Here is a 27,671-nt window from a genome sequence, read left to right on the forward strand (position 1 = left end):
TTCTAATTTTCTCATTTTTTCGTTCTCACCTATGTCAGCTCTTATTTTCAGAGTCACAACGGAGAGGCAAAATCTGAATGTCTGGCCGTAATCGAGAAACCGGAGCGAAAAACATAAAGTTGCTGGATCTGCGTAAAGTACCCAGATCCTTTCATCTGAAAGTTAAATAATGGTAGCCGTGTGTGACCTAATGTGTTTTGCTAATCGAGTTTCGCAGTGGATTGCTCCAGGTTCCCGTTTCTTTCATGTTCCTGGTGCTCCTTATCTGAACCAGCTCCCCATTTCTCTGATTAAAAACTTTGTAAGAAAGCAGGTGCAAAAGCAGACTTGGTCCCTACCTCTCTGTTTAATATGCCATAATCATCTGATGAAAATGTATATGACAAATCTAATATCTTCCATTTTTTCCCCCCCCAAAATCATCTTTCGTTTTTGACTTACGACACAAGCAAACAGATAAAAGAGTAATGAGAATGGTACGCTTGAATGTTTTCTACAAAACTGCAATTTTTTTCCAGGATGGTTCTTTTGTCCTTGAGCTATATCAAAGTGGGCAAATGCAAAAAAAAAAAAAAAAAATCTGGGTTAAGAGAGACGGAAAAAAAGTACCTTCAGTGTACTTTGATGTTCGCAAGTTAGCTTTCTGTAAATTATAGCATTATTGTAGTCTCATCCTTTTTTCTTGTTATTTTAGGGCTTATATGATAATACTTGACAAACTTTTTAGTTGTGTTCAAGCTTGTAGCTTATGATAACTATATTTATTAATATAAAGGACAAAAGAAAGGTTGCAAGTACAAGGCAGCCAGAAGGTGCGGAGCAAAAATGGTCAAAGCACAACACAAAAAAGTAGCAACAGTAAATTATGTCATGCAAATGTCAGTTTAGTGAAGATTTACATGATGACTTATCCTGAGAGTCTGAGAGGAGTAGCTTGGGGACAAATGGAGGGAATGAAAAGCTCTCTGTGGTTTGGCTTGTCTGCTTCCAGTTCCCAAAAGTGACAAACCACCGCTTGAGATGAAAAATGTGCATTTCTTTGAGCTCTGAGTTTGCTACCGAACCAGCTTGTGTTCATGTTGACAGGATTTCCAGCAGATACTCTTATGTGATTATCGATCCCACGAGTCTTTTGGTCTCAAGTCCGAGTCTCAACATCAGGACAAAATCATATCGGGTGGTTAAGAGTCAGACAGCAAGCGGTGCGTCTTGGCTTTAGTTCTCAGAAAAGTATTTAATTCAAAATTGCAAATGACGCAGCAGAGAGGGAATTGAAGAAAAGTATGAACTTAAACTGTGACATTAATTAGTACAGTTAAGACATAGTGAGTGATGCAAAATCCATGCATGAGATTGTGAAATATTCTAGATTGCCAATGACTACACATAGTATTCTTGATAAAGAGTTGTTTGTTTTCAGTAAAAGACAGCAACAAGCTTTAAGAAACTATATTATTATCCACAAATAATGGTACCTTCCTGATTTAGACGGTGACTCAGAAAGCTCCATTTGTCCTTAGAGAAAAGATCTGCAATTACATCTTCAGTTTAAAAAAAGCAACTAATTTTACACCTTCAAGGTTCTTTGTTTCCTGGTTCTCGATAAACTTGATAAAACAGACAATCCCAGCATTAAAAAGTGAAACAATCTGCATTCATACTGCCTTACTTTAAACAACCGACCATATTTGCACCTCAGAGAAAGTTAGCCATCATCACCAAGTATTTAATCTTCTCATACATCAGTCTATTTCTAGAAAACTCCAATGACTTTACATTGTAATTGGGTCACTGATTTGTATGATAGCACAAACAGTGTCAGAACCTCTGCAAGCATCTTTGATACAACTGTGACGGGTGAATGTGCTAGAAAAGACAGCAAACACTCTGCCATGTGCATTCCAAGAAGACATCAAGAGCACTCGCCTGTAGTCAGGCAATTATATACAGTAACCTCTTCTTAGGTAGAGCAGGAGCAGAGCTGCCTACGCGCCGCTCTGTAAAGGAAAGAGGAAGGGAGGAAAAAGAAACAACCTGCATTCAGGGTTTCTTTTAAAAGTGATCAGAATTCAGTGGTTGTTTTGCTGAAACTCAACAACCTTCTTTAGCTCTTGCAGGGCTGGTATTCGCACAAGGCCTCGCAACTTGCCTGTTGAATAGACAGTTGGATATTGATGGAAATTATGATTAGGTTACCTGCCGTAAACAAATTTATCGAGTCAACACTTAAAATGACATGTCAAGCGAATTTAAAGAAGAAGATCTGATGGATCAGAGATTTACAAGCCGTCACTTTGAATGTTTAGAGAAGGTCAGTCGGTAATGGATGTTTTTGGAGGCAGCTACAGTTAGCAGTTGGAAAAGGTCCAAAACAGCTTAAACAAGACATATGATGAGAATATACCGCAGTATGTAGGATCTTAAGGTGAGCAGTTTAATTTCATACATGGATAACTTTGTGCCTGGATTAGTCTCTAAACTTTAGGAAACTGATCCCAACTGTTTATATGGGTTTTGGATGCATGGGAGAAAGCGTTGCGTTGTATTTATTCATACTACAGGGGGAGTTTTTCGGTGACAGAAACTGTGGTAAGAACTGGGAACCATTGGTTTCTTTTTCATTGACAATAGAATTGCGCAAATTGAAATTCCAAAAACAAATGGGTTTATTGGAAACACAGCAATCTCAAAAATAAGTTCTTTGATGAAAGGTTTTTGTGCTAAAAGGAGGTTGTTTTTCAGCTGCAATGGAAACACTTTTTAGCATCACGAGTGACGTGATCAACAGCCGGATGTTGCTACTGGTGAAAACAACAAACACGTTTACAGGAAGTAGGAGGATGATGGTTTGTTTCTGGTTTATTTGAACAACGTGCTGCTGGCTCTACTCTACCAAAGGTGTCTTAGCTTCGCACAGTTCAGTTGCAAATTTGTGTTTTTTGACATTAGCAGAATAGTGACACAGCTTTGTGCACATTTGTAATAAAAATGCAGTTACTGACACCTAGTGGCAGACATGTGTAGCTGCCTGTTAAATCCTTTAGATTACAAGAAAGTTGTGTGGGATTCCAGCTAAATTGTTGGTGACAGAGATGATGTGTGAGTCTGAAACCAACAGCATGTAGTTGGACTCAACTCCACATGTAACTCCCATAAACTACGCTGGTCTGTCGGTATGTTTAATGTGTTGTCTTATTAGTTCTTAGGATGTCCTGTAGAGGGCACTAGACCCAAATTCCTCCTGTGTCGGTAAAGAAGAAGAGTAAGGCATAAGGGAGAAGAAAGAGAAATGGCAGACTATGCAGACTAAGCATGTTTCAGCAGAAGTAGAGACGTCACTAGTCACTACTGCTGCTGTTATACGAATTAAATCTGTAATTTTGAACTGGACGATGTACATTCTGTTCCAGGATTTCTCCGGTGAGTCTGTCGTATTATTTTCAGCTGCTTATTTATGCAGAATGGCTACCTAGCCGGAGCTAATGTTGCTCAGTTTTTTCTGAACAAGAAAAAAAAAAACAACCGGAGTATATTGTGTCACTCTGTAAGTAGCATAATTCTGTGAAATGAGACTGTTATGGTGAAGTGATGTTATTAAGTAAGTTCTTCGTTTTTTTTGTTTATTTGAAACGCTAATTTGTTTTTTCAATGAGAAGTAATTGAATAAAATCTCGTTGATTTCCATATACCTGCATGATCGGTTAACACTTTGCATGCAGGTTGGTTTTTTTTAATGGCCGACATCTGAACGAGCCCGTGGAGTTCCAGAAGCAGGAGGGCCCCGCCGCCATCTTTGTGACTCGGACTGAGCCTGGAAAGAGGAGGGACTGTGCGGCTGGAGCTGGACATTTTGCTTGGACAACAGATAAGATTTTTGAACAAAAAGGGGGGGGCCCAATACCTCGAATTAGTTTTATATTCCACAAACTATTTGTTCAGGAACATTTTTTCCCAAAAAACTGACTATGTGCACATTGACTGAATTGACCGACTGAACTGTATATTGACTGACTAACTGGAATATGTAAACTTTTTCTCTTGGGGAAAAAAAGAAGCGGTTGTAGAAATGAGCTTCCTTAAGTTATAACTTAAGAAACCTACCCTTATTTTCCTGAATATTTTATTTTATTTTTTTTCTGAGGGTGGGCAATTTTAAGTTTTTATTAATCTTCATGAAGGTAATTGGTGTTATGTGAATTATTATTCTTTTCTGTGGGGAAAGAAAAAATAAACTGGAGTTGAATTTATTTGCTTATCATCCTCATGTGTGATCCTAGAACAAAAGTAACTTTACCGCTGAGTTTATCGCTAATTAAACTAAGTAGTTGTTACACACACATAACCTGGACTCTGAAAACCAGCCACTGGAGGGCCTGAGTTTCTTCTTCCACTCTGGGTCATTCAAAGTTTAGCCAATTAGCCATTTGCAACTCAGAATTGTTTTAAAGCTGGCAGTGGAGATGAACACTTTTAAGACATTTTTAGGGCCAAAATGAATCTTCAGATGTTAGGTGCAACTCAACATATTTGTCTTTTTTGTGTGATTTTGAACAAAAAGTGGCAGATACTCTTGGTGCAGAGAATAAACTAAAGGCTTTTGAACTAGAGAAAACAAAAACATTGATTCAAAATGTTTTGTCTTTTTTTATAACTTTTATCTCACATAAGTGTGAGTGCATTTTTAAATGAGGATCCACCATTTCTCTCAGATCCATTTTCAAAAAAAAGATCCACTGCTTTCTTTTTTTATCATTAAGCAGGAAACAGCTACTCTAAAATATATATATTTATATATGTTTAAAGCATTTCAGTAGCCAATGAATATTTTCAGTTTGATCATTTTGGTCAGCATTGGTAAAAGAGAGGATACTGCTGCTGTAATGTGATGGAGGCGCTACATATATCCCTTCTGGCCAAAATAGCTCCTTTTTGTAAGGTTTTATTGGCTCTAGTGGCCTTTATTTGATAGTGAATTGACAGGAAGGTGGGTAATGAGAGAAGGGGGAAGACATGCGACAAGAGTCACCAGGCTGGGAATCAAACCTTCGACAGCCTCGTCGAGGACTAAGGCCTCAATATCTGGGTTGTGCTTAACCCGTCCGCCACCACAGCACCCCAAAAGAACTCCTTTTGAGCCTCTTAGAATGAGCTGGAAATGGATGCTGGGCAGAGGAATGTCTTGGCTTCCCTCCTGGACCTGGTTCTGCCAAGACGGATGGATGGATGTTAATCACAACATGTTTTATTTTTTGCTTTGACGTAAATATACAGAATTGGAAAGACAGGGTGATGGATCCAACTAATAGAATATATAGACACTTAAGCATGCAGCTAGCAGCCAAATCTGGTAAGTGGTATGCAAAATGGTAACTAATAAAGGGACAGCCAGGTCTTAAAAAATGAGGAGCCTCTTTAAAGAAGACAGCTCTCCCAGTGGCGTATTATTTTAACTGAGTTTTCTCCAAGTGCTCGCTCAGATGGAGCTGGATTTCTCTTTATAGTGTCTTTATGCGAACTGACACTGTCTGGGTTGGTGAACTGAATCCTTTGAGAGTTTGTTGATCCAGCTGACAGGCAAAAGCCACAATTACTGTAAACTAAACACCGCACAAAATAATCCAACAATGCAAAACTGTCAGTTAAAGGGAATGTGTTAATACTCGTATGTTTGCTCTCATGAGAAGAGAAAACACACATTTTAATTAGAAAAGCTCTAGTCTCATCTCTACAGCAAATAAAATAAAGAATCCATAAAAAGTATTCACGCCCTTGGAGGTCTTACCCTTTTTATTGCCAATCATGTCCAACTAGGTTGAACTTTTTTGACAAAAAAAGTATAAAAAAAACCTCAGTGTCAAAGTGGAAACTCATTTCTACAAAAATAATGACAAGTAAGCAAAAATATGTATCAAAATAAGTGACTGCATAAATATGCACCACTCTCAAGGCACTACTTAGTGGGTATTTATGCTGTCACTTATTTTGTGTTCATTATTTATGTCATTTTTTTGTAGAAATCAGTCTTCGTTTTGACATTAAAGTGTTTTTTGTACATTTGTCAAAAAAGCCAAATTTTGTCGATCACAACTGATTGGTAAAACCAATACGAGTATAAAACATCCAAGGGGGCGAGTACTTCCAACAGGCACTGTAATGTGATTCAGTGTCACTTGGAAAAAGATTACCTGCTTTAAACAGACTTTGAGAGATTGTGTTGAGCATTAAAAAAATATACACTACAGGAGAGTAATAAAGCATATTTCCTGTTCAACCAGGCCCACTGTCATTTCCACCTGGAAGCACCTGAGGCTTCGCTCATTAATGCTACTGCGTTGTTATTGTGAGAGATGGGGGAATACATTTATTTCACTTTTGGGATTCTTTCACATCAGCATACAGTAAATAGCTTTTTAGGATGGAGGTGTTCGTTTTGATATCCCAGGCCATTTGTAACCGTAGAAGCAGGAACTCCTCATCAGCGTTTTAAAAATTACTGACTTCCAAGAGAGTTTTTGGAGTTTTTTTCTCCCACCAACACTCCAGATCCAACCCTCTGATGGTTTCCACAAACTGGAAGACGCTTTGATTCCTTGATCATTTCCAATACTTGTTTACTCAGCAGCAGCTGACCCTGGAGCTTTTTAAAGGTAACTACAGAGAAAATTTCTCTGAGATTTCTGCATCCGTCTTTTGAAATCTGCACAATGAAGACGACTGATTTTGCTGCCCAACACGTTTCCATGGAATGAAATTCGGGCCTGAAGTTTACGTACGCATAAAGTCTAAAAATGTTGCACCATTCTTTCTCCAGAGTGGGGTAATTATACCGATTTCTTTTTGCTTTTCACTTACATTTTTCAGATTATCAAATAACTTTTAGTTAAAACCAGAGGTTTACATACGCACAAAACACAATAAAAACCGACATCCATCATTTTTTGATGTGACGTTAAATCAGACAGTGAAAAATGTAGAAATCTCTGAAGGTTAACTGGCATTTTCCAGTTAATTGGAGGCAGATTTTGCTTACGCCACACCTGGAACACAATGCTGCCTGTTTTGACACAATGAGAAAGTAAAAAAAAAAAATTTGTAATAAAAAATCTGCCAAAATATGAGGAGGATAATTGTGGGGCTGTACAGGTCTGGTTCATCTGAGGGAACAATTTCCAGATGTTTGAAGGTTCTGCATTCGTCTGCTAAAAATAATCATTTGCAAGTGTAGACATAATGGGAATGTCCATCCATCATAATACAAATAATAAGGTTACAGGGTCTGTGTCCCAGAAATGAATCTGCAAATCGTGCAGATTAAGAACCTTGTAACGATGCTGCTGAATCATCCACAGTAAAACGATCCCGATACCAACAAGCCGCTCATCAAAGAAGAAGCCATTAATCCAAAAGACACAAAAAAGTCAAATTTCGGTTTGCACGTGGGGACAATGACCTTCATTTTTGGAGACAAGTCCTGTGGCTGATGAAGCTGAAGTGGAACAGTTTGTTTGGCCACAGTGACCATTGCTACACTTGGAGGAAAAACTGTGAAATATGTGGGTGACATCATGTTGTAGGGCTGCATTACGGTAAGAGGAACTGGTGCATTTCATCAGATATATAGCATCATGAGGGAAGAAACATTGTTAAAATACTGAATCAACAGTCAGGTAGTTAAAGCTTCGACACGGATAAATCTCCCAAATGGACGATGACCGAATGATGCTCTCACTCCCATGAATGATAGCACTTACTGTGTCCTTACAGTGAAAGAATACTGTGAACACAAATTTGAAAATGTTGCAGGGTAAACTGATGTGCAATGCAATAAATAGCTTCATACAACAAACTAAACTCATACTGTACTTCCTGGTTGCTCATTGCCCTTGTGTGACTCCCACTGTGACGCTGCGTCTGGATTCTGCAGGATGAGTTGAAATCCTGCTACTTCAGTACAAATCTGTGCTTTTACATCAAAGAAGCCACGTTGTTCTGACTTTTAGCATTTAGCTGAGTCTACTGAATTTATTCTGAACGCGTTAACCGCCTGTGTGGCGAAGAAGTGATTGGCTTCTCACTGCGTTGCCTCAGTTGTTGCAGGTTTCTGCACATCAGCACAAACGATTTCAAATCTCAGCGTCTGGGAACGTTTGAAGTTCACATATTTACATTTCAGGTAAATTAAGTCATTAAAACAAGGGAAAAGAAAAGCACTGCATTTTGAGCTTTGTTAACGGGAATAACAACCACCTTTGATGTAGGACATCCAGATATGGGCATAAAATAAAAAAAACCTCAGCTTTCGTCTTTTGTTGAGCACAGCAGGCCGCGGTCCCTTTCTACAGATTTGCAAGGATGAATGCTATATTGCTTTACTTCCTTTGCAGAGTGCTGATCCACAGGAAGCCACTCACGGTTTGAATAGCATTGACCTATAGAGCCAGAACCTGTAATCACGAAACATCTTTCTGAATTTTCTGTGGTGAGAAAAAGTGGTGTCACAACACTGTGTTCACTGTTCAACTCAAAGTAGGAATGTGACACAGCCTGAGAGAGCTGGCATTATAAAACTTTCAAAGTACTACTTACCGCAAGGTTTACTTGCCACCGGGACAAACAGTTTTTCTTTTCTGTTCTTGTATTATTATAGTAAGTTTCCCCTCCCCCCCCCCAAGATCATTGTTATTACTGAAATCGTGCTCCGTTTGAGGTGCGAAGGGCAATACATCCATTCTAAACCTCTCCCTGATATTTTTCTGGCCGTGTGCTTTTGAAATAACAACATTGGTAACTTTTTTTAAACTCAGTGTCATGAAGTGGCGGTTTTGTGATGGTGAGAACAAACGCAGGGACCCAGCTTGAGATGATGATGAAAAGTTTAATAAGAAAGTTCTCAAAAACAGTCCGGTTCAGGCAGCACGGCAGAAGACACGGCTAAATACCGGTAGCAACTGAAAAATACAAGACTAGAAACGAGAGCAGAGTCGACGCAGGACACTGTGAGCGACACACAAGAATCTGATAAAGAACAGAGACAACAGGTGGGCTCAAATACACAGGTAGTAATCAGGGGGACTAGACACACCTGGGAAACAATTAGGGAGCAGAGAGGACATCACAGGGGAACAGAACTAAATAAACTCAGAAAAAAATAGAAATAAATACACAAAAGAACTCAAATCCTCACACACAGCATATTTTCAAAAGTTGATAAACCCCTGCAGGTCGTCAAACAGGAGCATGATGACTTCAATTCTGAGGCTCTTTCAAGAGGCCAAGAATGAAAATGCTTGGGTGGATTTTTTTCTTTTAAATTCTAGTAACGTGTGTCTTCAGGTTTAAAAGTTATTCCAGCTTTAGTTATAGTGTGAAAGACCATCTTGTTTGCACACACATCCTAAGCAGCCTTCAAAATTGGAATCAGGATATTAAAGAAGAATAATTATCTTTCAAGCCAAATTGAAGTTTTTTTTTCCAACCTTTACCAAGTATGTGTGATTTCCCAACATGTCTTGGTAAAAGCCTTACACAATGCTTTTTATCAAATTATAATCAAAGACATTTTCTCCTTTTATTAGAATCTCAACAAAAAGTGGTGAATAATTGTGAAGTGGAAGGAAAAAGGACAACTGGGTTTACATTATTTAAATCTATGAAGGGTTTCTGCTTTTGCATTGAACTTTTTTAGCTGATGCTTTGTATTGTCTCATGACACAGGCGTCCTCACAGACCCATTGACTTACATGTAAGTGTTTTAAGGGTGACAGTTAACGGGTTAACCAAGTTATCATGGGGTGTGTCTATAGCAGCAGTTTGTACATCTGGAATTAAACCCATTCTTTACAAACTGTTTTCATCCTTGGAACAGCAAATTTAAAGTTTTACCATAGATTTTCAACTAGAGCCAAGTCTGGACATTGACTAGGCCAATTTAATGCATTAGCCGTTCCATTGGTTAGGCTGTACATACAGGTTCGTTGTTCTGCTGCGAGGCGAACCTTCAGTCTTACAATACATCTAACAGGCTGTCTTACAGGATTAGTCTACCTGTGTTTCCATTAACCATAAAACGGCACAAACTGGAATTATGAAAATAAACTTGCTTCATGGAAACACAATTTTGGATAAAATGTTTTAATGCCTGGATGAGGTGTTTTTTTTTTTTTTTTTGACCATATACAGATTTGTGTATTTGGCAGAAATGCAACTGGAACGCTTCTTTTGTGTCAAATGAGTCACATGATCAACAACCAGACGTCACCACTGGCAGAAAAGACGAAGAAGACGACAGGAAGTGGTAGGAGGATGATTGGGTGGTAAGTTTTTTAAAGATTTCTCGTGAACAAACATAGTCATGTTATTTTAATTGTTTCTTAGTTAATGGAAACACCGTAATTGCAAAATTGTGTTTTTTCAACATCATCAGAAAATACACAAAGTTTTATGCACATTTGTAATGGGAACCCAGATAATGTGTTCACGTTAACACTGAAAAGCTTCCCTGTCTGTGCTAAAAAAAAGACCTAAGCCCACTGTATAATGGTACCACTACCATGCATCACCACAGGAATGCTGTGTTCATAAAATGTTCTCTAAATGTAGCCGATTGATCTGAAAGCTTTTTGCTGTATTTAAGCAGCGCGCCTTCACCACATCTTAACTTTACTCCCTTACATCTCTTGAGGCAACTTTAAATACAAAAAGAACCATCACAGGGGTAACGGGAGCAGACAAGACCAGTAGCCAGAGGTCGGCACAATCTGAGGATCTGACCAGTGATTGACTGAAAGGAGAGGCTGATTAGTGGAACGTTACACAGCTGAGTTAACGAACAGATTAGGAACAGCTGAGAGAGAGCAGGAGGCTGAGGAAGGGAGTGAACTCAGGAATACAACGAAGCCCAAAATATTAAAAAAATAGAATCTAAAACTCTTAAGTTCAACTTTGTTTCATCTGCAAATTTAATCTTCATAAAACCAAGATGGCTGGAGTGTAACAATCAACTAATGCTCTCTGCCAGTTCCACTGGACGGGCATTTCTTGACAGATTTGCTTTTGTGGATTCATTCCAGTTTTAACAGATTGAGCAGGACTATGTGAGACAGTTAAAGCGTCACAGAAAAAAGGAAATAATTTTCTCACCAGACTGTTTGGTCTTCAAACCTCTGAGACTTTCAACTCCGATTAGACTGAGATTAAATTACACACATGTGGATCTGACTAGGTGACTTCTGGAGGTAGTTCAGCGTGCTGCCATTATCCTGTCAAATTAAATCTCAATGAAATGCATGGAAGCCTCCGACTTCACAGAGACAAACTGAAAAAAAATCCTGAAGTACGAATACTTTTTCAAACAACTATACATGCATGGAAATCTATTTAAATCCACATCATTAAAGACCGGGCTGACTTGCACAGCTGCAAATTTTTGTCCGTGAGAATTTTTTTGACAAGATTCCAGAAACCATAGAGCTCCCCTCGTTAAAATACACATCATGATCCAGCACTTTTCATTGAAGAACTCCTCTTTCGTGATTTTCAAGAAGCATATTTATTTTCCCCTTAGTTTTATCAAATATTCCTGTTTTTGTTTTATTTTTTTTTCTTTGTTTTGATGAACTTCATTTCGCGGTGCGCCTTCAGTGTGCTCACAGAGAGCAGAAGTGAGGTTTAAATGCCTGTGGCACATTAAATTTAGCATAATCAAATCTACAGTACATTAGCATGACATGATTTATGCTGCTCTGCATTGGAGACTCCTAGGAGTTGAGGTTTTTAATGCTTTTATATTAGAAATGTGAAAATCAGCATGTTCATGCCAGCCAAACGGGGGGGCTTCTGCTGAAGGAAACGGAAAGCTCAGAGAAAGTGAAGGTATTTTCATCATCATGTGCATATTATGAATGCACAGGTCACGGTTTGTTAAGATCCATGACAGTCTGACAAATCTCGCTTGCAAATTTATACCAAAAAGACTCAGAAAACCAGTATTTTAAGTCAGTACAGAGCACACAGCTCGACATGGGTAATCTTCCTGAGAGGAGCTTAAAACTGACTAACAGGCGATCTCAGCTTACCGCAGGGTTTCATTCGAGTTGATCTAAAACCGCTGTAAAAATGTATCGTTGGCTAGTACTGAGAACACAATGCCAAGAGCCTGTAGCAGTTGTTTGGGTGATGAGATCATAGGCAGCAGCGAGCAGTGAGGCATCCAGCCAGAGGAGCCACGCCCTCCGGCGATTAGCCACACAGGACAAAACAACACACAGGTTTCCAAGAAGTCTATTTACATTTTTACATGGTTCCATTTTTTGCCCAGAACTACCTTTTATTTTATTTTATTTTATTTTACAGCAGAGTATACAAAATTTGTGTACATATAGCTTCGTTATTTAGGGCCAAGTGTACAACCTGTAGAAAGGAAGGTGTTACAGCTAAATAGGACCCCCGGGAACGTGCAGCTATGACGAACACAGACCTCAGGATGGCTAATTATAAGTTTTATCAAAAATAAAGGTTTTAATTCTAGTCTTGGGGTCAATTCACACCAGCCCTGTTTAATCCGCTTTAATCAAACTCTAGTTTGTTTGCCTGGAAAGTTCAGTTTGTTTGGTGAGGTGTGAATACGCAGTCAAACTCTGATGTGGACCAAAGTGGCATCTGCAAACCTTTGGTTGAATTGAACTCTGGAACAGTTCAAATGCATTTGTCAATACCAGTCGGATCGGAGGCCTCTCCAAAAGAAAGAAGCGGACCACAGCGCAGGGCATTCTGGGTAAATACATCCAAAACAAGCATTATAATAGTGGAGAAGTGGCTTGTGGTCTTTTCCCAAAGACAAAAGAGAAATCCTCCAACCGCTAAAATCTGACTCCATCTTTGCTTACATTTGTTTGGTTTGTTTGACAGCATGAAAGCTGAAAATTTAACAAATCTAATTTTTCTTCCCAATCGAACCAAATTTCCTGAACTATGAGGTGAGAAAACACCTTAAGATGTAGCCAGGGTGTCTGCCTGACGGACTAAAGCTCAGAACTGATTCCACTGGAAGATCTGCTTCTCATTCTACTTTTAAAAACTCTCTAAACCGCCAGGAAACCATCAGTCTGACTCTGAAGTGCTCCGTTATGTGGAACCATCAAATCTCTGATATATATGGTTGAGCTGGATTATTAAGGGCTTTATACATAACGAAGGGAATGAACAGAAGCTAAAACAGTAAAAATAGAAAAAAGATCTTTTAATTTAGGCATTTTATTCATATTTTATATCTGCTGCTATTTGTGTGGTAATTTATCAGCCTGGAATCAATTGGACTGAAAGCAACTAGACAATTTATTTGATTATCTCCTTATTGTGTTGCAATATTTCCCACATGGGAAGAGCTTTTTTTCCAGTAGAAGTCTGCACATGTGGATTTAGACTCATGCAAGGCAACACAATTGAAATGAGGCAACAAGGTGCAACAAATAAAGCTGCATATGACAGCAGATATTCTTCTGTGGAAACCTAAATGATAAAATACAGGAGAAAACTCTCAGTTGTGATTCTGAGCTGTCTGCATGTGAAATCTCCTGGTTGCATGGCACGAGCTCCACGTGCCGAGAAGATAAACCAAAACTACAAAGTGAAATCCAGAGATGTTGCCTCGAGTGATTACTGCAAGCCTTTTTGACGGCGGCTTCTCTGCCTTGTTTTTCTGTCCAATTGGCTTTTTTTTTTCGTCTGACGTAAGCAGAGGACGGTCAGCCTGGCAAACATGGACAGACTTTATGCTGTTTAAATGAATTTAGAAGATGCCAATCCTGTTTTAAGAAAGAATTTTATGCTTTCAACCCAGCAAACTACTCATAAAAAGTGAGAAAAAAACAAGCTATAAAAATAAGTGATGGTAATCATTAGAAAAAATGCAATCAAGAGAAACATCTGTCTGACTTCTGATGTACATCAATTTTGTTTTTATCCGTTTTTCTCCACTTGGCTTGTAAACATCTAAGGAGAAGTTGCTGAGATTCAGGCAATGCATATTTTTTTATTTTAATAGTTTAAGCCATTTAATTTAAAAATGCTACATGTGTATATTTTAGTGTGTCAGGAAGAAAGACTTCCACCCACGATTGACTTTCGTTAAGCTAGTAAAATGCCTTAAAATACTTGAAATCCAAGTTTTTTAAGTGGGTTTTTGTAAAACTTTAGCTGCCTCACAGAGGAGATATTTTGTGTTGGTTCTGCCTCATCACCCTCATTTCGCCTGTTCTTGCAGAAGCAGACCTGACACACGACCAGACTGGGGCGTTCTCCGACGAATCCGAGCGACTGAGATATCACTTCACAGGTACCGCTTTCCTCTGAACCACAGATACGGCAAGGCGGCCTCTGCTAGGGCGACACCGTGGCCAGTGGGGTGCACCCGGCCGAGACAAAATACAGCCTGATTATAAATCACTGGCAATGGCTCCGGGGCCAAAAGCAGCTGTGGCAGTCACGCCGTTGAGCTGCATCATGGACGGAGCTCTGAGCTGGCAGCAGGCTGAGGAGGTGATGAATTGTTGAATGTAAACCGCACAACACAGCTTGGTGTGTACGGCCCCTTGCAAAAACGTTCATGGCCGTTGACCTTTTTCACATTTCGTCACATTACAGCCATAAAAGTCAGTTTTACAATGTAGGATACACATACTGGCCCCTGTCTCCCATAATTGTGATAGCTAAAAACACTTATGACGGCCTATTGTAGTATTACAAGCTCCAAATAAAACTTAACCCTTTCATGCATAGTGGTCACTACAGTGGACAGCTATCTAAAAGCCATTTTCTTGTGCTTCTTGTGGATTTTTATGTTATAAATGCACACAGACCACTGAAGTGGACACTAATGCATCATAAAATACACCATCAACTACTGGCCATCAGCTGCAAATGCAAGAAATTATTTTTGTTCAATCCAATATGGCCGACAGACAAAAAAGCATGCCGACCAACCCGGTCCCTCCTTCTACTGCAGACGACTCTTGCAGGTAAAAAACATATCGTGACATCAGATAATCCTTAAAGAACAATACTACTGAAGTATTTTTCAAATAACAACTTTGTATTTGGAGAAAATGGTAATTGATCACCTAAAAAAATGTTATTTTTACAAAGAATTTTCCTACCATTTTTTTATGCCTTAAGAAAATCAAAAAATCTTTTGGAAAAATGTCCTGACACAAAGGATAATAATTCATGCATGAAAGGGTTAATATGAATTAATACACACAGTGGAAACCATCTTAGCGCTACAACAGATGGAAATTTTCCAGAACTCTTCTCTCTGGGGTACAGCCAATCAGCGGTACTTCAGGAGGGGGTGTGAGATCCAGAAAAAAATAACCTGGAAAAATAACTGCAAACACCCTGTGGGTGTAATAAACTACACCCACAGGGGGAAAAATGTTTGATTTGTAATCCATAAAGCTCTGGTAGGGACAAGATGGAGTAAAAAAAATCAGAAAGTGTGACCATGATTGTTTAAAGTTAGATTTTCACAGGCAGGATCTGAAGATGCTCCACAGCTACAGTGTTGTCTGCAAAGCTCTTCTAGCTTTGCAGACTTTTGGCACTGTAAATGACAAAGCAGCTAAAGCTTCATATCATGTGGTGCTACCATAGGCGTAGGAAGCAGGGGGGCCGGGGGGGACATGTCCCCCCCAATATTGAAGAGAGTCACATTCGTCCCCCCAATAATTTCACCTCAGTTGCGAAGAATTTTAAAATCTTCCACTCGCATGCTTTTATTTTGAAGGCCCACAACAGCACATTCAGCAAAGCGCTTCCTCCCCTCTCTGAACGGCTCAGAATAAAGGCAGCAGCAGACGGGTCAGAAAAACTATGTTTGAATGAGGTAAACGATCTGTCAGGAATGTTGCCATGAATATCGCTCGTTTATAACATCTTGTTCTCAGTTTATTTTCATATATAGAACTAAATCTTTTTGGTTAAGCTGTTTTAATTCTGCAATAGTCACATGTCCAAAATTTTACTGCTAACTTTGTTTAAAAGTTAGCTAGTCTAGTCACAATGATTTAGAATGAGACTGAAAAAGCAGCAAAATTAGCCTTTTTATTATTTAAAGTGAGCAACACCTGATCATACGCGACCGCTTAACGTGTATTTATATATTATATTATATTATATTATATTATATTATATTATATTATATTATATTATATTATATTATATTATATTATATTATATTATTTAGATATTTAGGAGAACAGCAGTGCTAGAATGATGTTGAAGAAAGGTGAAGAAGCTCTGGTGAGGTCTTCATTTAGTGTAGTGAAATATGTATGAACTGTTTTTAATTTTTAAATAAGCTAAATTATTTTATTATGAGAAGATCAGGCATAGGAGAGCCAGGTGGAGTTTCAGAGTGTGAAGATAACCCTAACTTGCTAGTTGTGAGGCAAATGCTAAAGTGGAATCCTGATTATAGGATTGTAAATAGTAACGTGTTAGAATACTTGTTACTGAAACAAGGGTCAGATTAGAGTAACGCATTACTGATGTGTTGATGGCATAATTGTTTGACATTTCTGCTCAAAATATTTACTGATCTGTCAGGTTTCCGATATGCGTCGCCCCCAATGACAGACTCGTTCATACGCCCTTGCCTAGAACACTAAAAGGCAATACCTATTCTTACTTAAATTAGGTTTGTATGCTTTACTCAAGTCTCACTAAATTGTTTATTCAACTCAAGTAATGTGAGCAATGTACATGTTTGGCCTGAGAAAAGTACAAAACTGCATTATTTTGAGTAAACTGGATTTGACTATTTTTGTCGCTGGAGTGAATGCTTCAGCTCAGCGGTGCGCATGTGCAGTAAAGTGCGGGAAGCTTCCATTGGAAGAAACAGAGCTTCTTTAAAGGTGAGTTATTCATCTTCAGTATATTTTCATGTGCCATGTATGCCTTTACTACTCGCATATATGGTTACAGGTTAATTTTTCTTTGAAAAGATGACGCATAAAAGTCTTTGCAGGCTAATATGCTAATGTTAGCATTGGCTCATGGGTCCAACATTAGCTAAAACCGCCACACCTTTTACTTGAGAGCCTTTAATGTTTTTGTCCATTGTTGTGGAAAAAAACTTACTAAGCACTGTTCAGGTAAAATCACTCAATCAGGTTTATTTATGAATTATGCACAATACAGAAAGCTTGTAGGACAATCAATCATGAAGCAATTCTGGATGGAAAGCTCTGCCAGGCAGAGACAACACATGAGTCTTTTACACACATTAAAGTTAATTTTAAATTGACTTCTCTTATGTCTAGAAGAATGAATTTCTAAACTCTTAAACATCCTCAGGAGTCAAACAACTAAGAATGATCATAATTAAGCTACCCAATTTCATGTGTTTTCTAGGAAACCCAACAAAACAAAAAAATTACATTAGTGCAGTGAAGGTATATTTAAGTGTCCGTTCAAAACACAACAAGAAAGCACAGATTATCCATCTGGAAAGTAGGTAAAGCGTAGAAGCAGGAACACTGATCGCCTGTCTGCTCAGGAGGATTTGTTACTTCCTGTCATAGAAGTCTAAAACTTCATTCTGGACTTCGGTCACTCGACAGTGGACCAGCAATAGTTCTTTGAGTGGAGAGCCTTTCAGAAACATCTAAACTAGCTGTTGCTCTGGACATTGTCCTCTTTGGTGTCAAAAGTTGAAGTACTTGATACTTGGTAGAGGGAAGTTTTGCTGCTCACTCTGTTGCTCTGTTGTTTCAGATTTAAAGTCGTGATCTAGATGGACATTACAGACAGGTCGTCCTTCACAGTGGTTGATGTGGATTCATGTTGTTCCTTCCTTCTCGCCCCTCTCCCCCACTCGGTCTCGGCGTTGCTGCAGCGAAATCCTCCCCCGTCTCTTTCCTCTGGCTTCCTGTCAGTCCAACTGGTTCTGGTGTTGGATCTTTGGGTTGTCCAGATCGTCCCTCAGGAAATGTCCATGTTGTCCACAGATGAAACAAGCGTCAACAGTTCAGAGTCGTCTTCTCTCACAGCTCTGAAGCATGTTTAGCTTTTCTTCCTCTACGCTGATACTGGACAGCAGACCAGTGGAGGTTGTTAAAGCTCAGTCTCACACAGTTTTCAGTCCAAATGCCCAACAGGAGACTGACAGTTGTCCCCTGGAGGTGATGGAGGTCTTTTCTGTCTTCTTGATCCTCCAGATCTTCTCTATCATTTTCATCGGCTGGTTTTGTAGGAGGGAGATCATCTGGTCCATGGGAGGACGGATGGGAAGAGTTGAGGTCAGAGGTCAGATGCACCGCACGAGGCTCAGACAGAGAGAAAGAGAAAAAGCACATAGATATCAATTAGGGTTTGTTTTGTCATGTTCCTTGTTGTTTTCTATACATATATATTTATGAATCTTATTTTAACCTTTTACGTGATCATATAGTTTTAGTCATTTATTATCCGTCCAGTATTAAGGCTCCTGTTTGTGGAACAGTTTGTTATTTCCAATAAAGGTCTTTAGGATTCCAAAAAGGTTTGGTTCCCTCAATTTAGAAAACTCAAGGAATCACCTGCCTTATTTACCTTACCTATGACTCGTGTTTAGTCAGAATGCTAGATTTGGGGTGGAGCCCTCCATGCATGGTCAGTAGTTTCCGAGTGTCTTAACATCGGTGGTCTTCATCTCCTCCTTTGGCCAGCTGATTATTCCTGCAGGGTCTCTGATTACTCTGGTGAGTAGCTGTTTATCGCACGGATCTTGTTCTTGCCATTAAGCTGGCTTCTCAGGACTTGCCTTATTCGTTGGAGGTACGAGGGGGTGGCCAAAGGTTTTCAGAATGACGCTGCTGCACGCGCAGTTTTTGTAGTACACGATTCTGCCTCTAGGTATTTGTTCAACCACGCCTTCTCAATCAGTGTGCCAAGCAGCGTTGATGTGGAAGGTTTCATCTACCCACAGTGAATTTCCTTGTAAGAGCTGTTTTGTCCAGACGTCATTTTTCTTCATGGAGAAGTTCTATGAGCAGCGCGCGGCTGAAGCTTTGCTTCCTGCTCGGGAAAAAAGCATCGGAAACCGTTCAAATGTTGAAGACCGCTTACAAGGATGACGCTATGTGTTGAGCTCAAGTTTACTCGTGGTTCACCCGCTTTAAAAATGGTGAAATGTCAATTGATGATCAACCGCTTTTTTCCGGCTTCACAGCGTGGCTGTGAAGTTTTGCTTCCTGCTCCGGAAAAAAGCGGTCACCTTTTTCGGGCCAGCGCCCCCCTAGCCTTTATCCAGGTCCCTCACCGCCCCCCACCAAAGAATTTGCAAGCTACTTTGCACTGATCATTACTTTATCAATATTACAATCACTATTGTAGATGTTTTGATTTTTATGCTTGTTTCTGTATTTATCATCAAGATAATTTCCCAGAGAATAAAAAAGAATAGAAATTATTTTCACAGGTGTCTAAGAAAAATGCAATAAACATTCAAGTTAAAATTGGTAGGCCTAACAGCAGCCAGAGTGGAAAAATATTATTCTTCTTTGCCATTTTCTAGTTGTTAAATATTCCACAAAATGAGCAGATAAAAGATGTACAACATGCCAGTTTAAACTTTGAACTATTTGCAAAAAGACTGAACTCTGCAACATTAAAACATGGATAGAACTGTAACTACATTAATCATAACTCTTCTTCTCTTCAGTGTTTCTGTCGGTTTCTCCTGAAGGCAGCTCTGTGCTGCCTTCAGGAGAATGGGACATCAGAGTATCATCCATAAAATTTCACCCACATGGCATTTATTGTGCAAACCAGAGCTTTCAGTGGAAAAACAAAAGTTCCTTTTAATGCCAGACAAATATAAGACAGAAATATGGGTTATATCTTTATATAGACCTGTCCATTGATTTATAGATTAATAGTCTTACTGGACAGAAATTACAAAGAACAAATCTGGTTCTTAATCAAATCGTAATGAGTCAAATTGAAAGTGTCATGGAGTCATCAGCCTCATGACATTAACACTGATATGAAAAATAATATTGAATAAATATATCAAATCTAATTAAAAACATAAATAAGTGATCAGTTCTTTACCGTTATGGTCTGTAAGATATATTTATTCTCAACAAACCCATGGTCTCAACAAACCCATAACATTTCAACAATATTATTTTACTTTTTATCTGGAAAGTGTCTGTTTATTCTTGGCATACAGTCTCTGTATTAATTATTGCTCGAAAGGTCTTGCCATACCAGTTTATTGCTCTGTATTTACTTTAGTTTCTTAGTTTATTCTTAGTTTATTTACCTTCGACTAAACGCCCCCCAAAAGCATCCCAGCACCCCCCTTTTGTGAAAATGTCCCGCCAGCGCCCCCTACCGTCCTCTGAACGCCCCCTGGGGGGCGGTACCGCCCACGTTGAGAACCACTAACCTAGCGGCAGAATCGTGCACTACGAAAAATGCGCATGCAGCAGCGTCATTCTGGAAACTTTTGGGTACCCCCTCGTATTTGGCTGTGACTCCTTTCCTTGTGACCTCATCGAGGTTGCAATTTGCTTGTGGTATTCCCAGGTACTTGTAACTGTCCTCAATGTCTGCTATTGTTCCTTCTGGGAGTGAGACCCCTTCTGTGTGGATGACCTTCCCTCTCTTTGTAATCATCCGCCACAGTTCTCTAGTCCGAATGACATCCCAATGTCAGTGCTGTAGGTCCTGGTGGTGCGGATCAGTGAGTCGATGTCTTGCTCGCTCTTGGCGTACAGCTTGATGCCATCCATGTAGAGGAGGAGACTTTTGGTGGCTGCATTCTTGAGTCGGTATCCGTGGCCAGTCTGGTTGAAGTTTGGAGCCATCCCGTTCTTCGAAACAGCGATGGTGCTCAGAGAGGCTTTCCTCCCCCATTGCTCCTTCCCACCTGCCTCACCCGGAGAGCCAGGCCGCTGCTGCTGGGACCTCTGTCCGTGGAGCGCCGGCTCCTTCGTCCAAAGAGGCGCAGGCGATTCTTCTTTGTGCCTGTGTCCTTGAGCTACAGGCGCGCCACCTGCAGCTCTGTATGTTTTTCTTTTTTTTGCCACCATTCGGATCACAGAAACGTGGGTGGGCATCTGCCTGCGCCTGCTTACCAGCAGGTTTCTGGAGGTCCATATGGTGGCTAGGGTGAGCCACATCTCCATGAGGCCCCATTTTATGTTTTCCGGTGGCTCACCCCGTGCAGCACTAGCTGCGTGTCGAGGACCTCCCTTGCTGGCAAGTATGGGAATTGCAAGGAGCCGGCCTTTGCCCACAGGCCCACAGCAGCGCTACACTCCCACAGAAGGTGCCTAACCGACTCCGGGTTGGGGCCAGATGTCGCGGGAGTGCATGATGGCTCTGACCGGGAGGATCCCATGAGCCACCATCCTGGAGTCTGTTTGGAAGGACGGGATGGCTCGCGTTGATGATTTGGCTGTGGGGATTCAGACCTATGCAGAACAGCAGTGGGGGCAGAGAGTTTCCTGGAAAGAATTATGATTCTTTCCAGAGTTTTTGATTTCTGCCCCATTTGATTAACACTTGTGCAAGTGGTTTGCAGTTGCAGGTTTTTTTTTATTTTTATTTTTTTTATTTTTTTTTTAATATATACTGTATACTGCAAACTGCACAATTGGTTTGCAGTTGCAGTTTTTTATCCATCCATCCATTTTCCTACACCCTTGTCCCTTAGTGGGCTTGGGAAGGGGTGCTGGTGCCTATCTCCCGCTAACGTTCCGGGCAAGAGGCGGGGTCACCCTGGACAGGTTGCCAGTCTGTCGCAGGGCAGTTATTTATTTATTCCATCCATCCATCCATTTTCTTTACACCCTTGTCCCTTAGTGGGGTTGGGAAGGGGTGCTGGTGCCTATCTCCCGCTAACGTTCCGGGCAAGAGGCGGGGTCACCCTGGACAGGTCGCCAGTCTGTCGCAGGGCAGTTTTTTATTTATTTATTTATTTTTTTAAAATATATACTGCAAACTACTTGCACAGTTGGTTTGCAGTTGCAGTTTTGTTTTTCTATTTTATTTTTTTATTTATACAAAATGCAAACTACAAACCACTTGCACAAGTGTCCACTGCTGTTCTGCATCTGAACCCCCTCAGCCAAATCACCAACAAGACTGGCTACGGATACCGACTCAAGCATGGGGCCACCATTAATGTTACCCTAACACTCCTCTACATGGATGGCATCAAGCTGTACGCCAAGAGCGAGCGAGACATCGACTCACTGATACACACCACCAGGATCTACAGCACTGACATTGGGATGTCATTCGGACTAGAGAAGTGTGGTCGGATGGAGGGAAGGTCGTCCACACAGAAGGGGTCTCACTCCCAGAAGGAACAACAGCAGACATTGAGGACAGTTACAAGTACCTGGGAATACCACAAGCAAATGGCAACCTCAATGAGGTCACAAGGAAAGGAGCCACAGCCAAATACCTCCAACGAATAAGGCAAGTCCTGAGAAGCCAGCTCAATGGCAAGAACAAGATCAGTGCAATAAACAGCTACGCCTTACCAGTAATCAGAGATCCTGCAGGAATAGCTAGTTGGCTGCCTAAACAAGGAACAAGGAAGGTAAATAAGGCAGGTGATTTCTTGAGTTTTCTAAATTGAGGGAACAAAACCTTTTTGGAATCCTTTACTGTAGCTATTTAAAATAAAACCTATTGGGCGTATGTATGTACAGTAAAAAGAGGAGTGGGCCCAAAACTGAACCTTGGGGAACCCAAGCTGAGCATCAAGGTCCCAGAATACTGAAATATTAAAACTGTACAATTCATGTTTAAGGTCAGAAATCAGCAACTTAAACCCAATATATGGAAAATGTTTTGTGACAGAGAGGGAAGTTATAATTTAAGAGGTGATGGACATTTTAAAAAACAATGTATTAGAACAACCATGCAGAGTTTTTGTTTATTGGCATGTGGAGTAAATGTATTGAATGGATTGAATGATGAGTTAAAAAAAGTAGAAATATAAACCAGCTTAAAAAACTGATTAAAAATGAGCTCATTGCAAAATTTGTTCTATAAGATGACTGTTTTAAAGTCTGTAAATACTATTGATGATATAAATAGTGTTTAAATAATGGGACATCTTTAAATGTCATGTAAAATGGAAACAAGTTGTCTTGTTTTGATGTTTTGACAGTTAATTGATTATAAATTGATAAGTATTAAAGGGGCAGGACATTATAAGATATTACATCTTCTACCTGCTCCTTTTCAAACAGAAAATATAAAATTTGCTTGTCACTTGGGCATAATAATTTGTTTTATCTCTTATTTCTGTAGTCTGTTTCATTCTTTTTTTTTCTTTCTTGATTGTCTTTTCTGTCAGTTAGAAATAAAAATAAATACATAAATAAATAAATAACTAGCTGGCCAAAGGAGGAGATGAACGCCACGGATGTTAAGACTCAGAAGCGACTAACCATGCATGGAGGGTCCCACCCCAAATTCAGCACCCTGAGACTAGCCACAAGGAAAGAGGCAGAGGACTAGTGAGTATGAGAGCCACTGTCCAGGATGAAACATCCAAGATCCATAAATACACCAAGGACAAGGTCTCAACAGACGATGTGCTCAATAAATGTCTCAGACAATGGGGAACAGAGGATGAGGTGCTGGAGGTACCTTCATGGGAGGACAAGCCCCTACATGGGATGAACCACCGACAAATAACTGAAGTGGCTGTTATCAGGAAATCCTACCAATGGCTGGAGAAAGCTGGACTCAATGACAGCACAGAGGCTCTCATCCTGGCTGCACAGGAACAGGCCCTAAACACCAGAGCAATAGAGGCGCAGATCTACCACACCAGACAAGACCCAAGGTGTAGGTTGTGCAAGGAGGCCCCTGAGACAGTCCAGCACATAATAGCAGGGTGCAAGATGCTGGCAGGGAAAGTGTACATGGAACGACATAACCAAGTGGCGGGCATAGTGTACAGGAACATCTGCAGAATATGGACTGGAAGATCAAAGTGGGGATCACCCCCAAAGGTGGTGGAGAATAACCGAGCTAAGATCCTGTGGGACTTCCAGATCCAGACTGACAAAATGGTAATGACGAACCAACCGGACATTGTGGTGGTGGATAAAGAACAGAGGAAAGCCGTTGTGGTGGATGTAGCAATACCAAGTGACTACAACATCAGGAAAAAGGAGCACGAGAAACTGGAGAAATACCAGGGCCTCAGAGAGGAACTGGAAAAGGCCTGGAAGGTGAAGACCGCAGTACCATACCATCCCATACCAACTTTATTTATGAAGCAGTTTATACACCAATAAATTGATTAAGAACAGAAGAAAACTGACCAGCAGTAGAAGGGTTAAGAACACGATAGAACCGAGCTGCAGTGCATGCTTTAGCTTTAGCACAGGACAGCGTTATCTCAAATAAAACAGGCATATGGTCTGAAAATAATGAGTCACCAATCACTAAATTACAAACTGGTAGACCATAAGATAAAACCAGATCAAGACTGACCATGCTCATGGGTAGCACCAGTCACAGACTGCACAAAATTAAAAGAATTGGTAAAATTAAGAAATGACTGAGCCATAGGTGAAGTAGGACGACAGACATGAAAATTAAAATCACCAACAATGAGAACTCGGTCATACCATGGCATAATATCAGCCAGGAAATCAGAAAAGTCATTTAAAAAGTTTTTGTTGTACTTCGGTGGCCGATAGACCGCTGCACACAGCACAGTGTGAGAGCTGCCGAGTTCAAATAGGCTGATCTCAAAGCTACTAAACGAGGCCAGAGGCAACTGTTTACAAGTAAAACTGCTTTTAAAAACAGTCACTATTCCTCCACCGGACCCCGACATCCTTGGAGCATTAAAATAGCCACAGTTCCGCAGTACAAGTTCATTAAAAATGCTGGAGTCACCAAACCACTTGTCCATGATTCTGTTAATAAAACATCCAATCAATAAGTGGAAAAAAATCCCTAATGATGAAAGCTTTATTTGTCAGCGACCTGGCATTTACCAAACTGATCCTGGCAGAAATCGGCGGGTCTACACCATCAGGTGGCATCCGGTGCTCCCGGCAAAGAGGCCGCAGGTTGCTAGGATTCACCCTGCGTCTACAGGGTGGAGCGCAGGGACCTGTGGTAGTGCCTGTGGTCATCGGGGCCCTCGGGGCAGTCACCCCCAAACTGGAGCAGTGGCTAAAACAGATCCCAGGAACAGCATCAGACATCTCAGTCCGGAAATGTCAGGTTCTAGGCATAGCCAAGATACTGCGCAGAACCCTCAAGCTCCCAGGCCTCTGGTAGACGACCCCAGCTCAGTGGATGAAAGAGTCCACCTGCGGAAGGGTGAGAAGGAAATTTATATAAATATGAATAAATAAATATACACATTGTCTGAGTATCTCCAAGCAGGTTAGATTTTAACTAGCGTTTCACCTAGCAGTAAACTACATTATTTTTTTCTTATGTGCACAACTATCAAACGTTTCCCAAATACAATGTGACCCCAACACTGAAACTGTGAGTTTCTGTAACAGTATATGTTGAGCAACTGAGGGAAATAATACAATAACATACAATATTTAGGGCTCTCTAACAAGCACCATGATGTGCTCACATCCCATAACTATTTCTAGCATTTGCAATGCTGCAGCCACAAATTCCAAGATATTTTACAACAAAGATGATTACTTCAGATCAACACAAAGTGCTGCATAACTGTAAAGTGTAAGGAAAATAATTTGCAAACTTTCTACCTTTCTGATAACATTTTAAAACTTAGAAATCTGACTCGTTATCAAATTTCTGGGCCTCGTCAGAGAACTTAGGAACAGGAAATTTAACAAGGCAAGTGATATCAGATCTGAACCTGTCCGAACAATATCAGATGATACATAGGATGCTCACAGAAAGGAACATTTCAAGTCTGATTTTAAAGCAGGTGTTTGTTTTCTAATAGAATTCCTTTAACTCAAGAGTTAAAGCCAGTTCTAGGAGTTTAAGATAAATGGTGTTTTTTTTTCTCATTTCTGCCTTTGCAATGATTCTGCTTAAACATCTCTTTCTGTAAATATTTCTGTCTTTGTTCTGTAGCCTATACTTGGTATCACAAAACATTAGGCAATATCAATATCGAATAATGGTAATATTAGCCTAAATGCAGCCAGTGGCATGTGGGCTATAACTAGCATGTTGTCTTACATTGACTTCCTCCATTCAGTGTGCTAAACATGGTTAATAAATAAACAAAATAGCTAAAAAGCTTATTTTAGGAAAAAGCCTACTTTTAATGTGGGTAATAGTTACATTAGAAATGTTTGTGCTCTGCTTTTTGATTTTTACTTACTTTTGAAAAAGTACAAATCTGAAGTTCACTTCGTGGCACTTAGTTACCAGTAAACACACTCATCTCTTAGCAACAGATTAACAACAAAAATTGTTATTGTTAAAAAAACATAGGATTTCTTCTGCTCTCTCTCAGACGTTTACTTTATGGAACTTTGTGGACCTTGGTTACCAGAAAACGCGATCATCTCTAAGCAACAGATTAAAAGTGCAGCAACAAAAATTCTTATTGATAAAAAAATATAATGTTTCTCCCGCTCTTTTAAAATACCACTTATTTTACACTAACAAGAATTGTGCAGTTGGTGAATTTTGCAGAATAGTTGTTTTTTTTTTTGTTGTTTTTTTTTTTGTAATTCATAAATGTATTTAACACATTCAACACAAAAGTAAAAATCTCGATTTAGACTTCGTGGCAGTTCGTTACCAGAAAAAAAAAAACCCCGCTTATCTCTTAAAACCAAATTAATAACAAGTAGTTTATAAAACAAAAGCTCTTTCGAAATGACGCTTACCTGATTAGATACAAGACATTTACCGTTGGCACATTTCGCAAAAGTAAGAATCTGAAGTTCACTTCGTGGCTCGTGGTTACCAGTAAACACAACCATCTCTTAGCAACAGATAAGCGACAAAAATTGTTATTGTTCAAAAAACATAGAATTTCTTCTGCTCTCTCTCAGACGTTTACTTTGTGGACCTTGGTTACCAGAAAACGCGATCATCTCTAAGCAACACATTAACAGCGTAGCAACAAAAATTCTTATTGATTAAAAAAATATAATGTTTCTCCCGCTCTTTTGAAATACCACTTATTTTACACTAACAAGATTTGTGCAATTGGTGAATTTTGCAGAATAGTTTTTTTTTTTTTTTTTTTTTGTAATTCATAAATGTATTTAACACATTCAACACAAAAGTAAAAATCTCGATTTAGACTTCGTGGCAGTTCGTTACCAGAAAAAACCCGCTTATCTCTTAAAACCAAATTAATAACAAGTAGTTTATAAAACAAAAGCTCTTTCGAAATAACGCTTACCTGATTAGATACAGGACATTTACCGTTGGCACATTTCGCAAAAGTAAGAATCTGAAGTTCACTTCGTGGCACTTGGTTACCAGTAAACACAACCATCTCTTAGCAACAGATAAGCGACAAAAATTGTTATTGTTCAAAAACATAAAAACTTCGTGGCACTTGGTTACCAGTAAACATACTCATCTCTAAGCAACAAAAATGGTAATTGTTCATAAAACATAAAATTTGCTCTGCTCTTTTGAAATGGAGTGGAGCGGCAAAGTGAGAAGGAAGGAAA

At 39.7% G+C, this 27,671-nt stretch overlaps 1 long non-coding RNA gene across 1 annotated transcript; it reads right to left on the bottom strand.

Moving 5' to 3' along the window:
• Nucleotides 1–22,784: 22,784 nt before the first annotated feature.
• LOC145554638 (uncharacterized) lies at nucleotides 22,785–27,009 on the bottom strand. Its single transcript, XR_014090622.1, has 3 exons — nucleotides 26,871–27,009; nucleotides 25,026–25,346; nucleotides 22,785–24,944 (listed from the first exon to the last, which is right to left on the bottom strand). It is a non-coding gene; the product is annotated as an uncharacterized LOC145554638 (long non-coding RNA).
• Between the last annotated feature and the right edge of the window lie 662 nt (nucleotides 27,010–27,671).

Source organism: Poecilia reticulata, chromosome 13, assembly GCF_904066995.2.
Source record: "Poecilia reticulata chromosome 13, P_reticulata-male-v2, whole genome shotgun sequence".
NCBI lineage: Eukaryota > Metazoa > Chordata > Actinopteri > Cyprinodontiformes > Poeciliidae > Poecilia > Poecilia reticulata.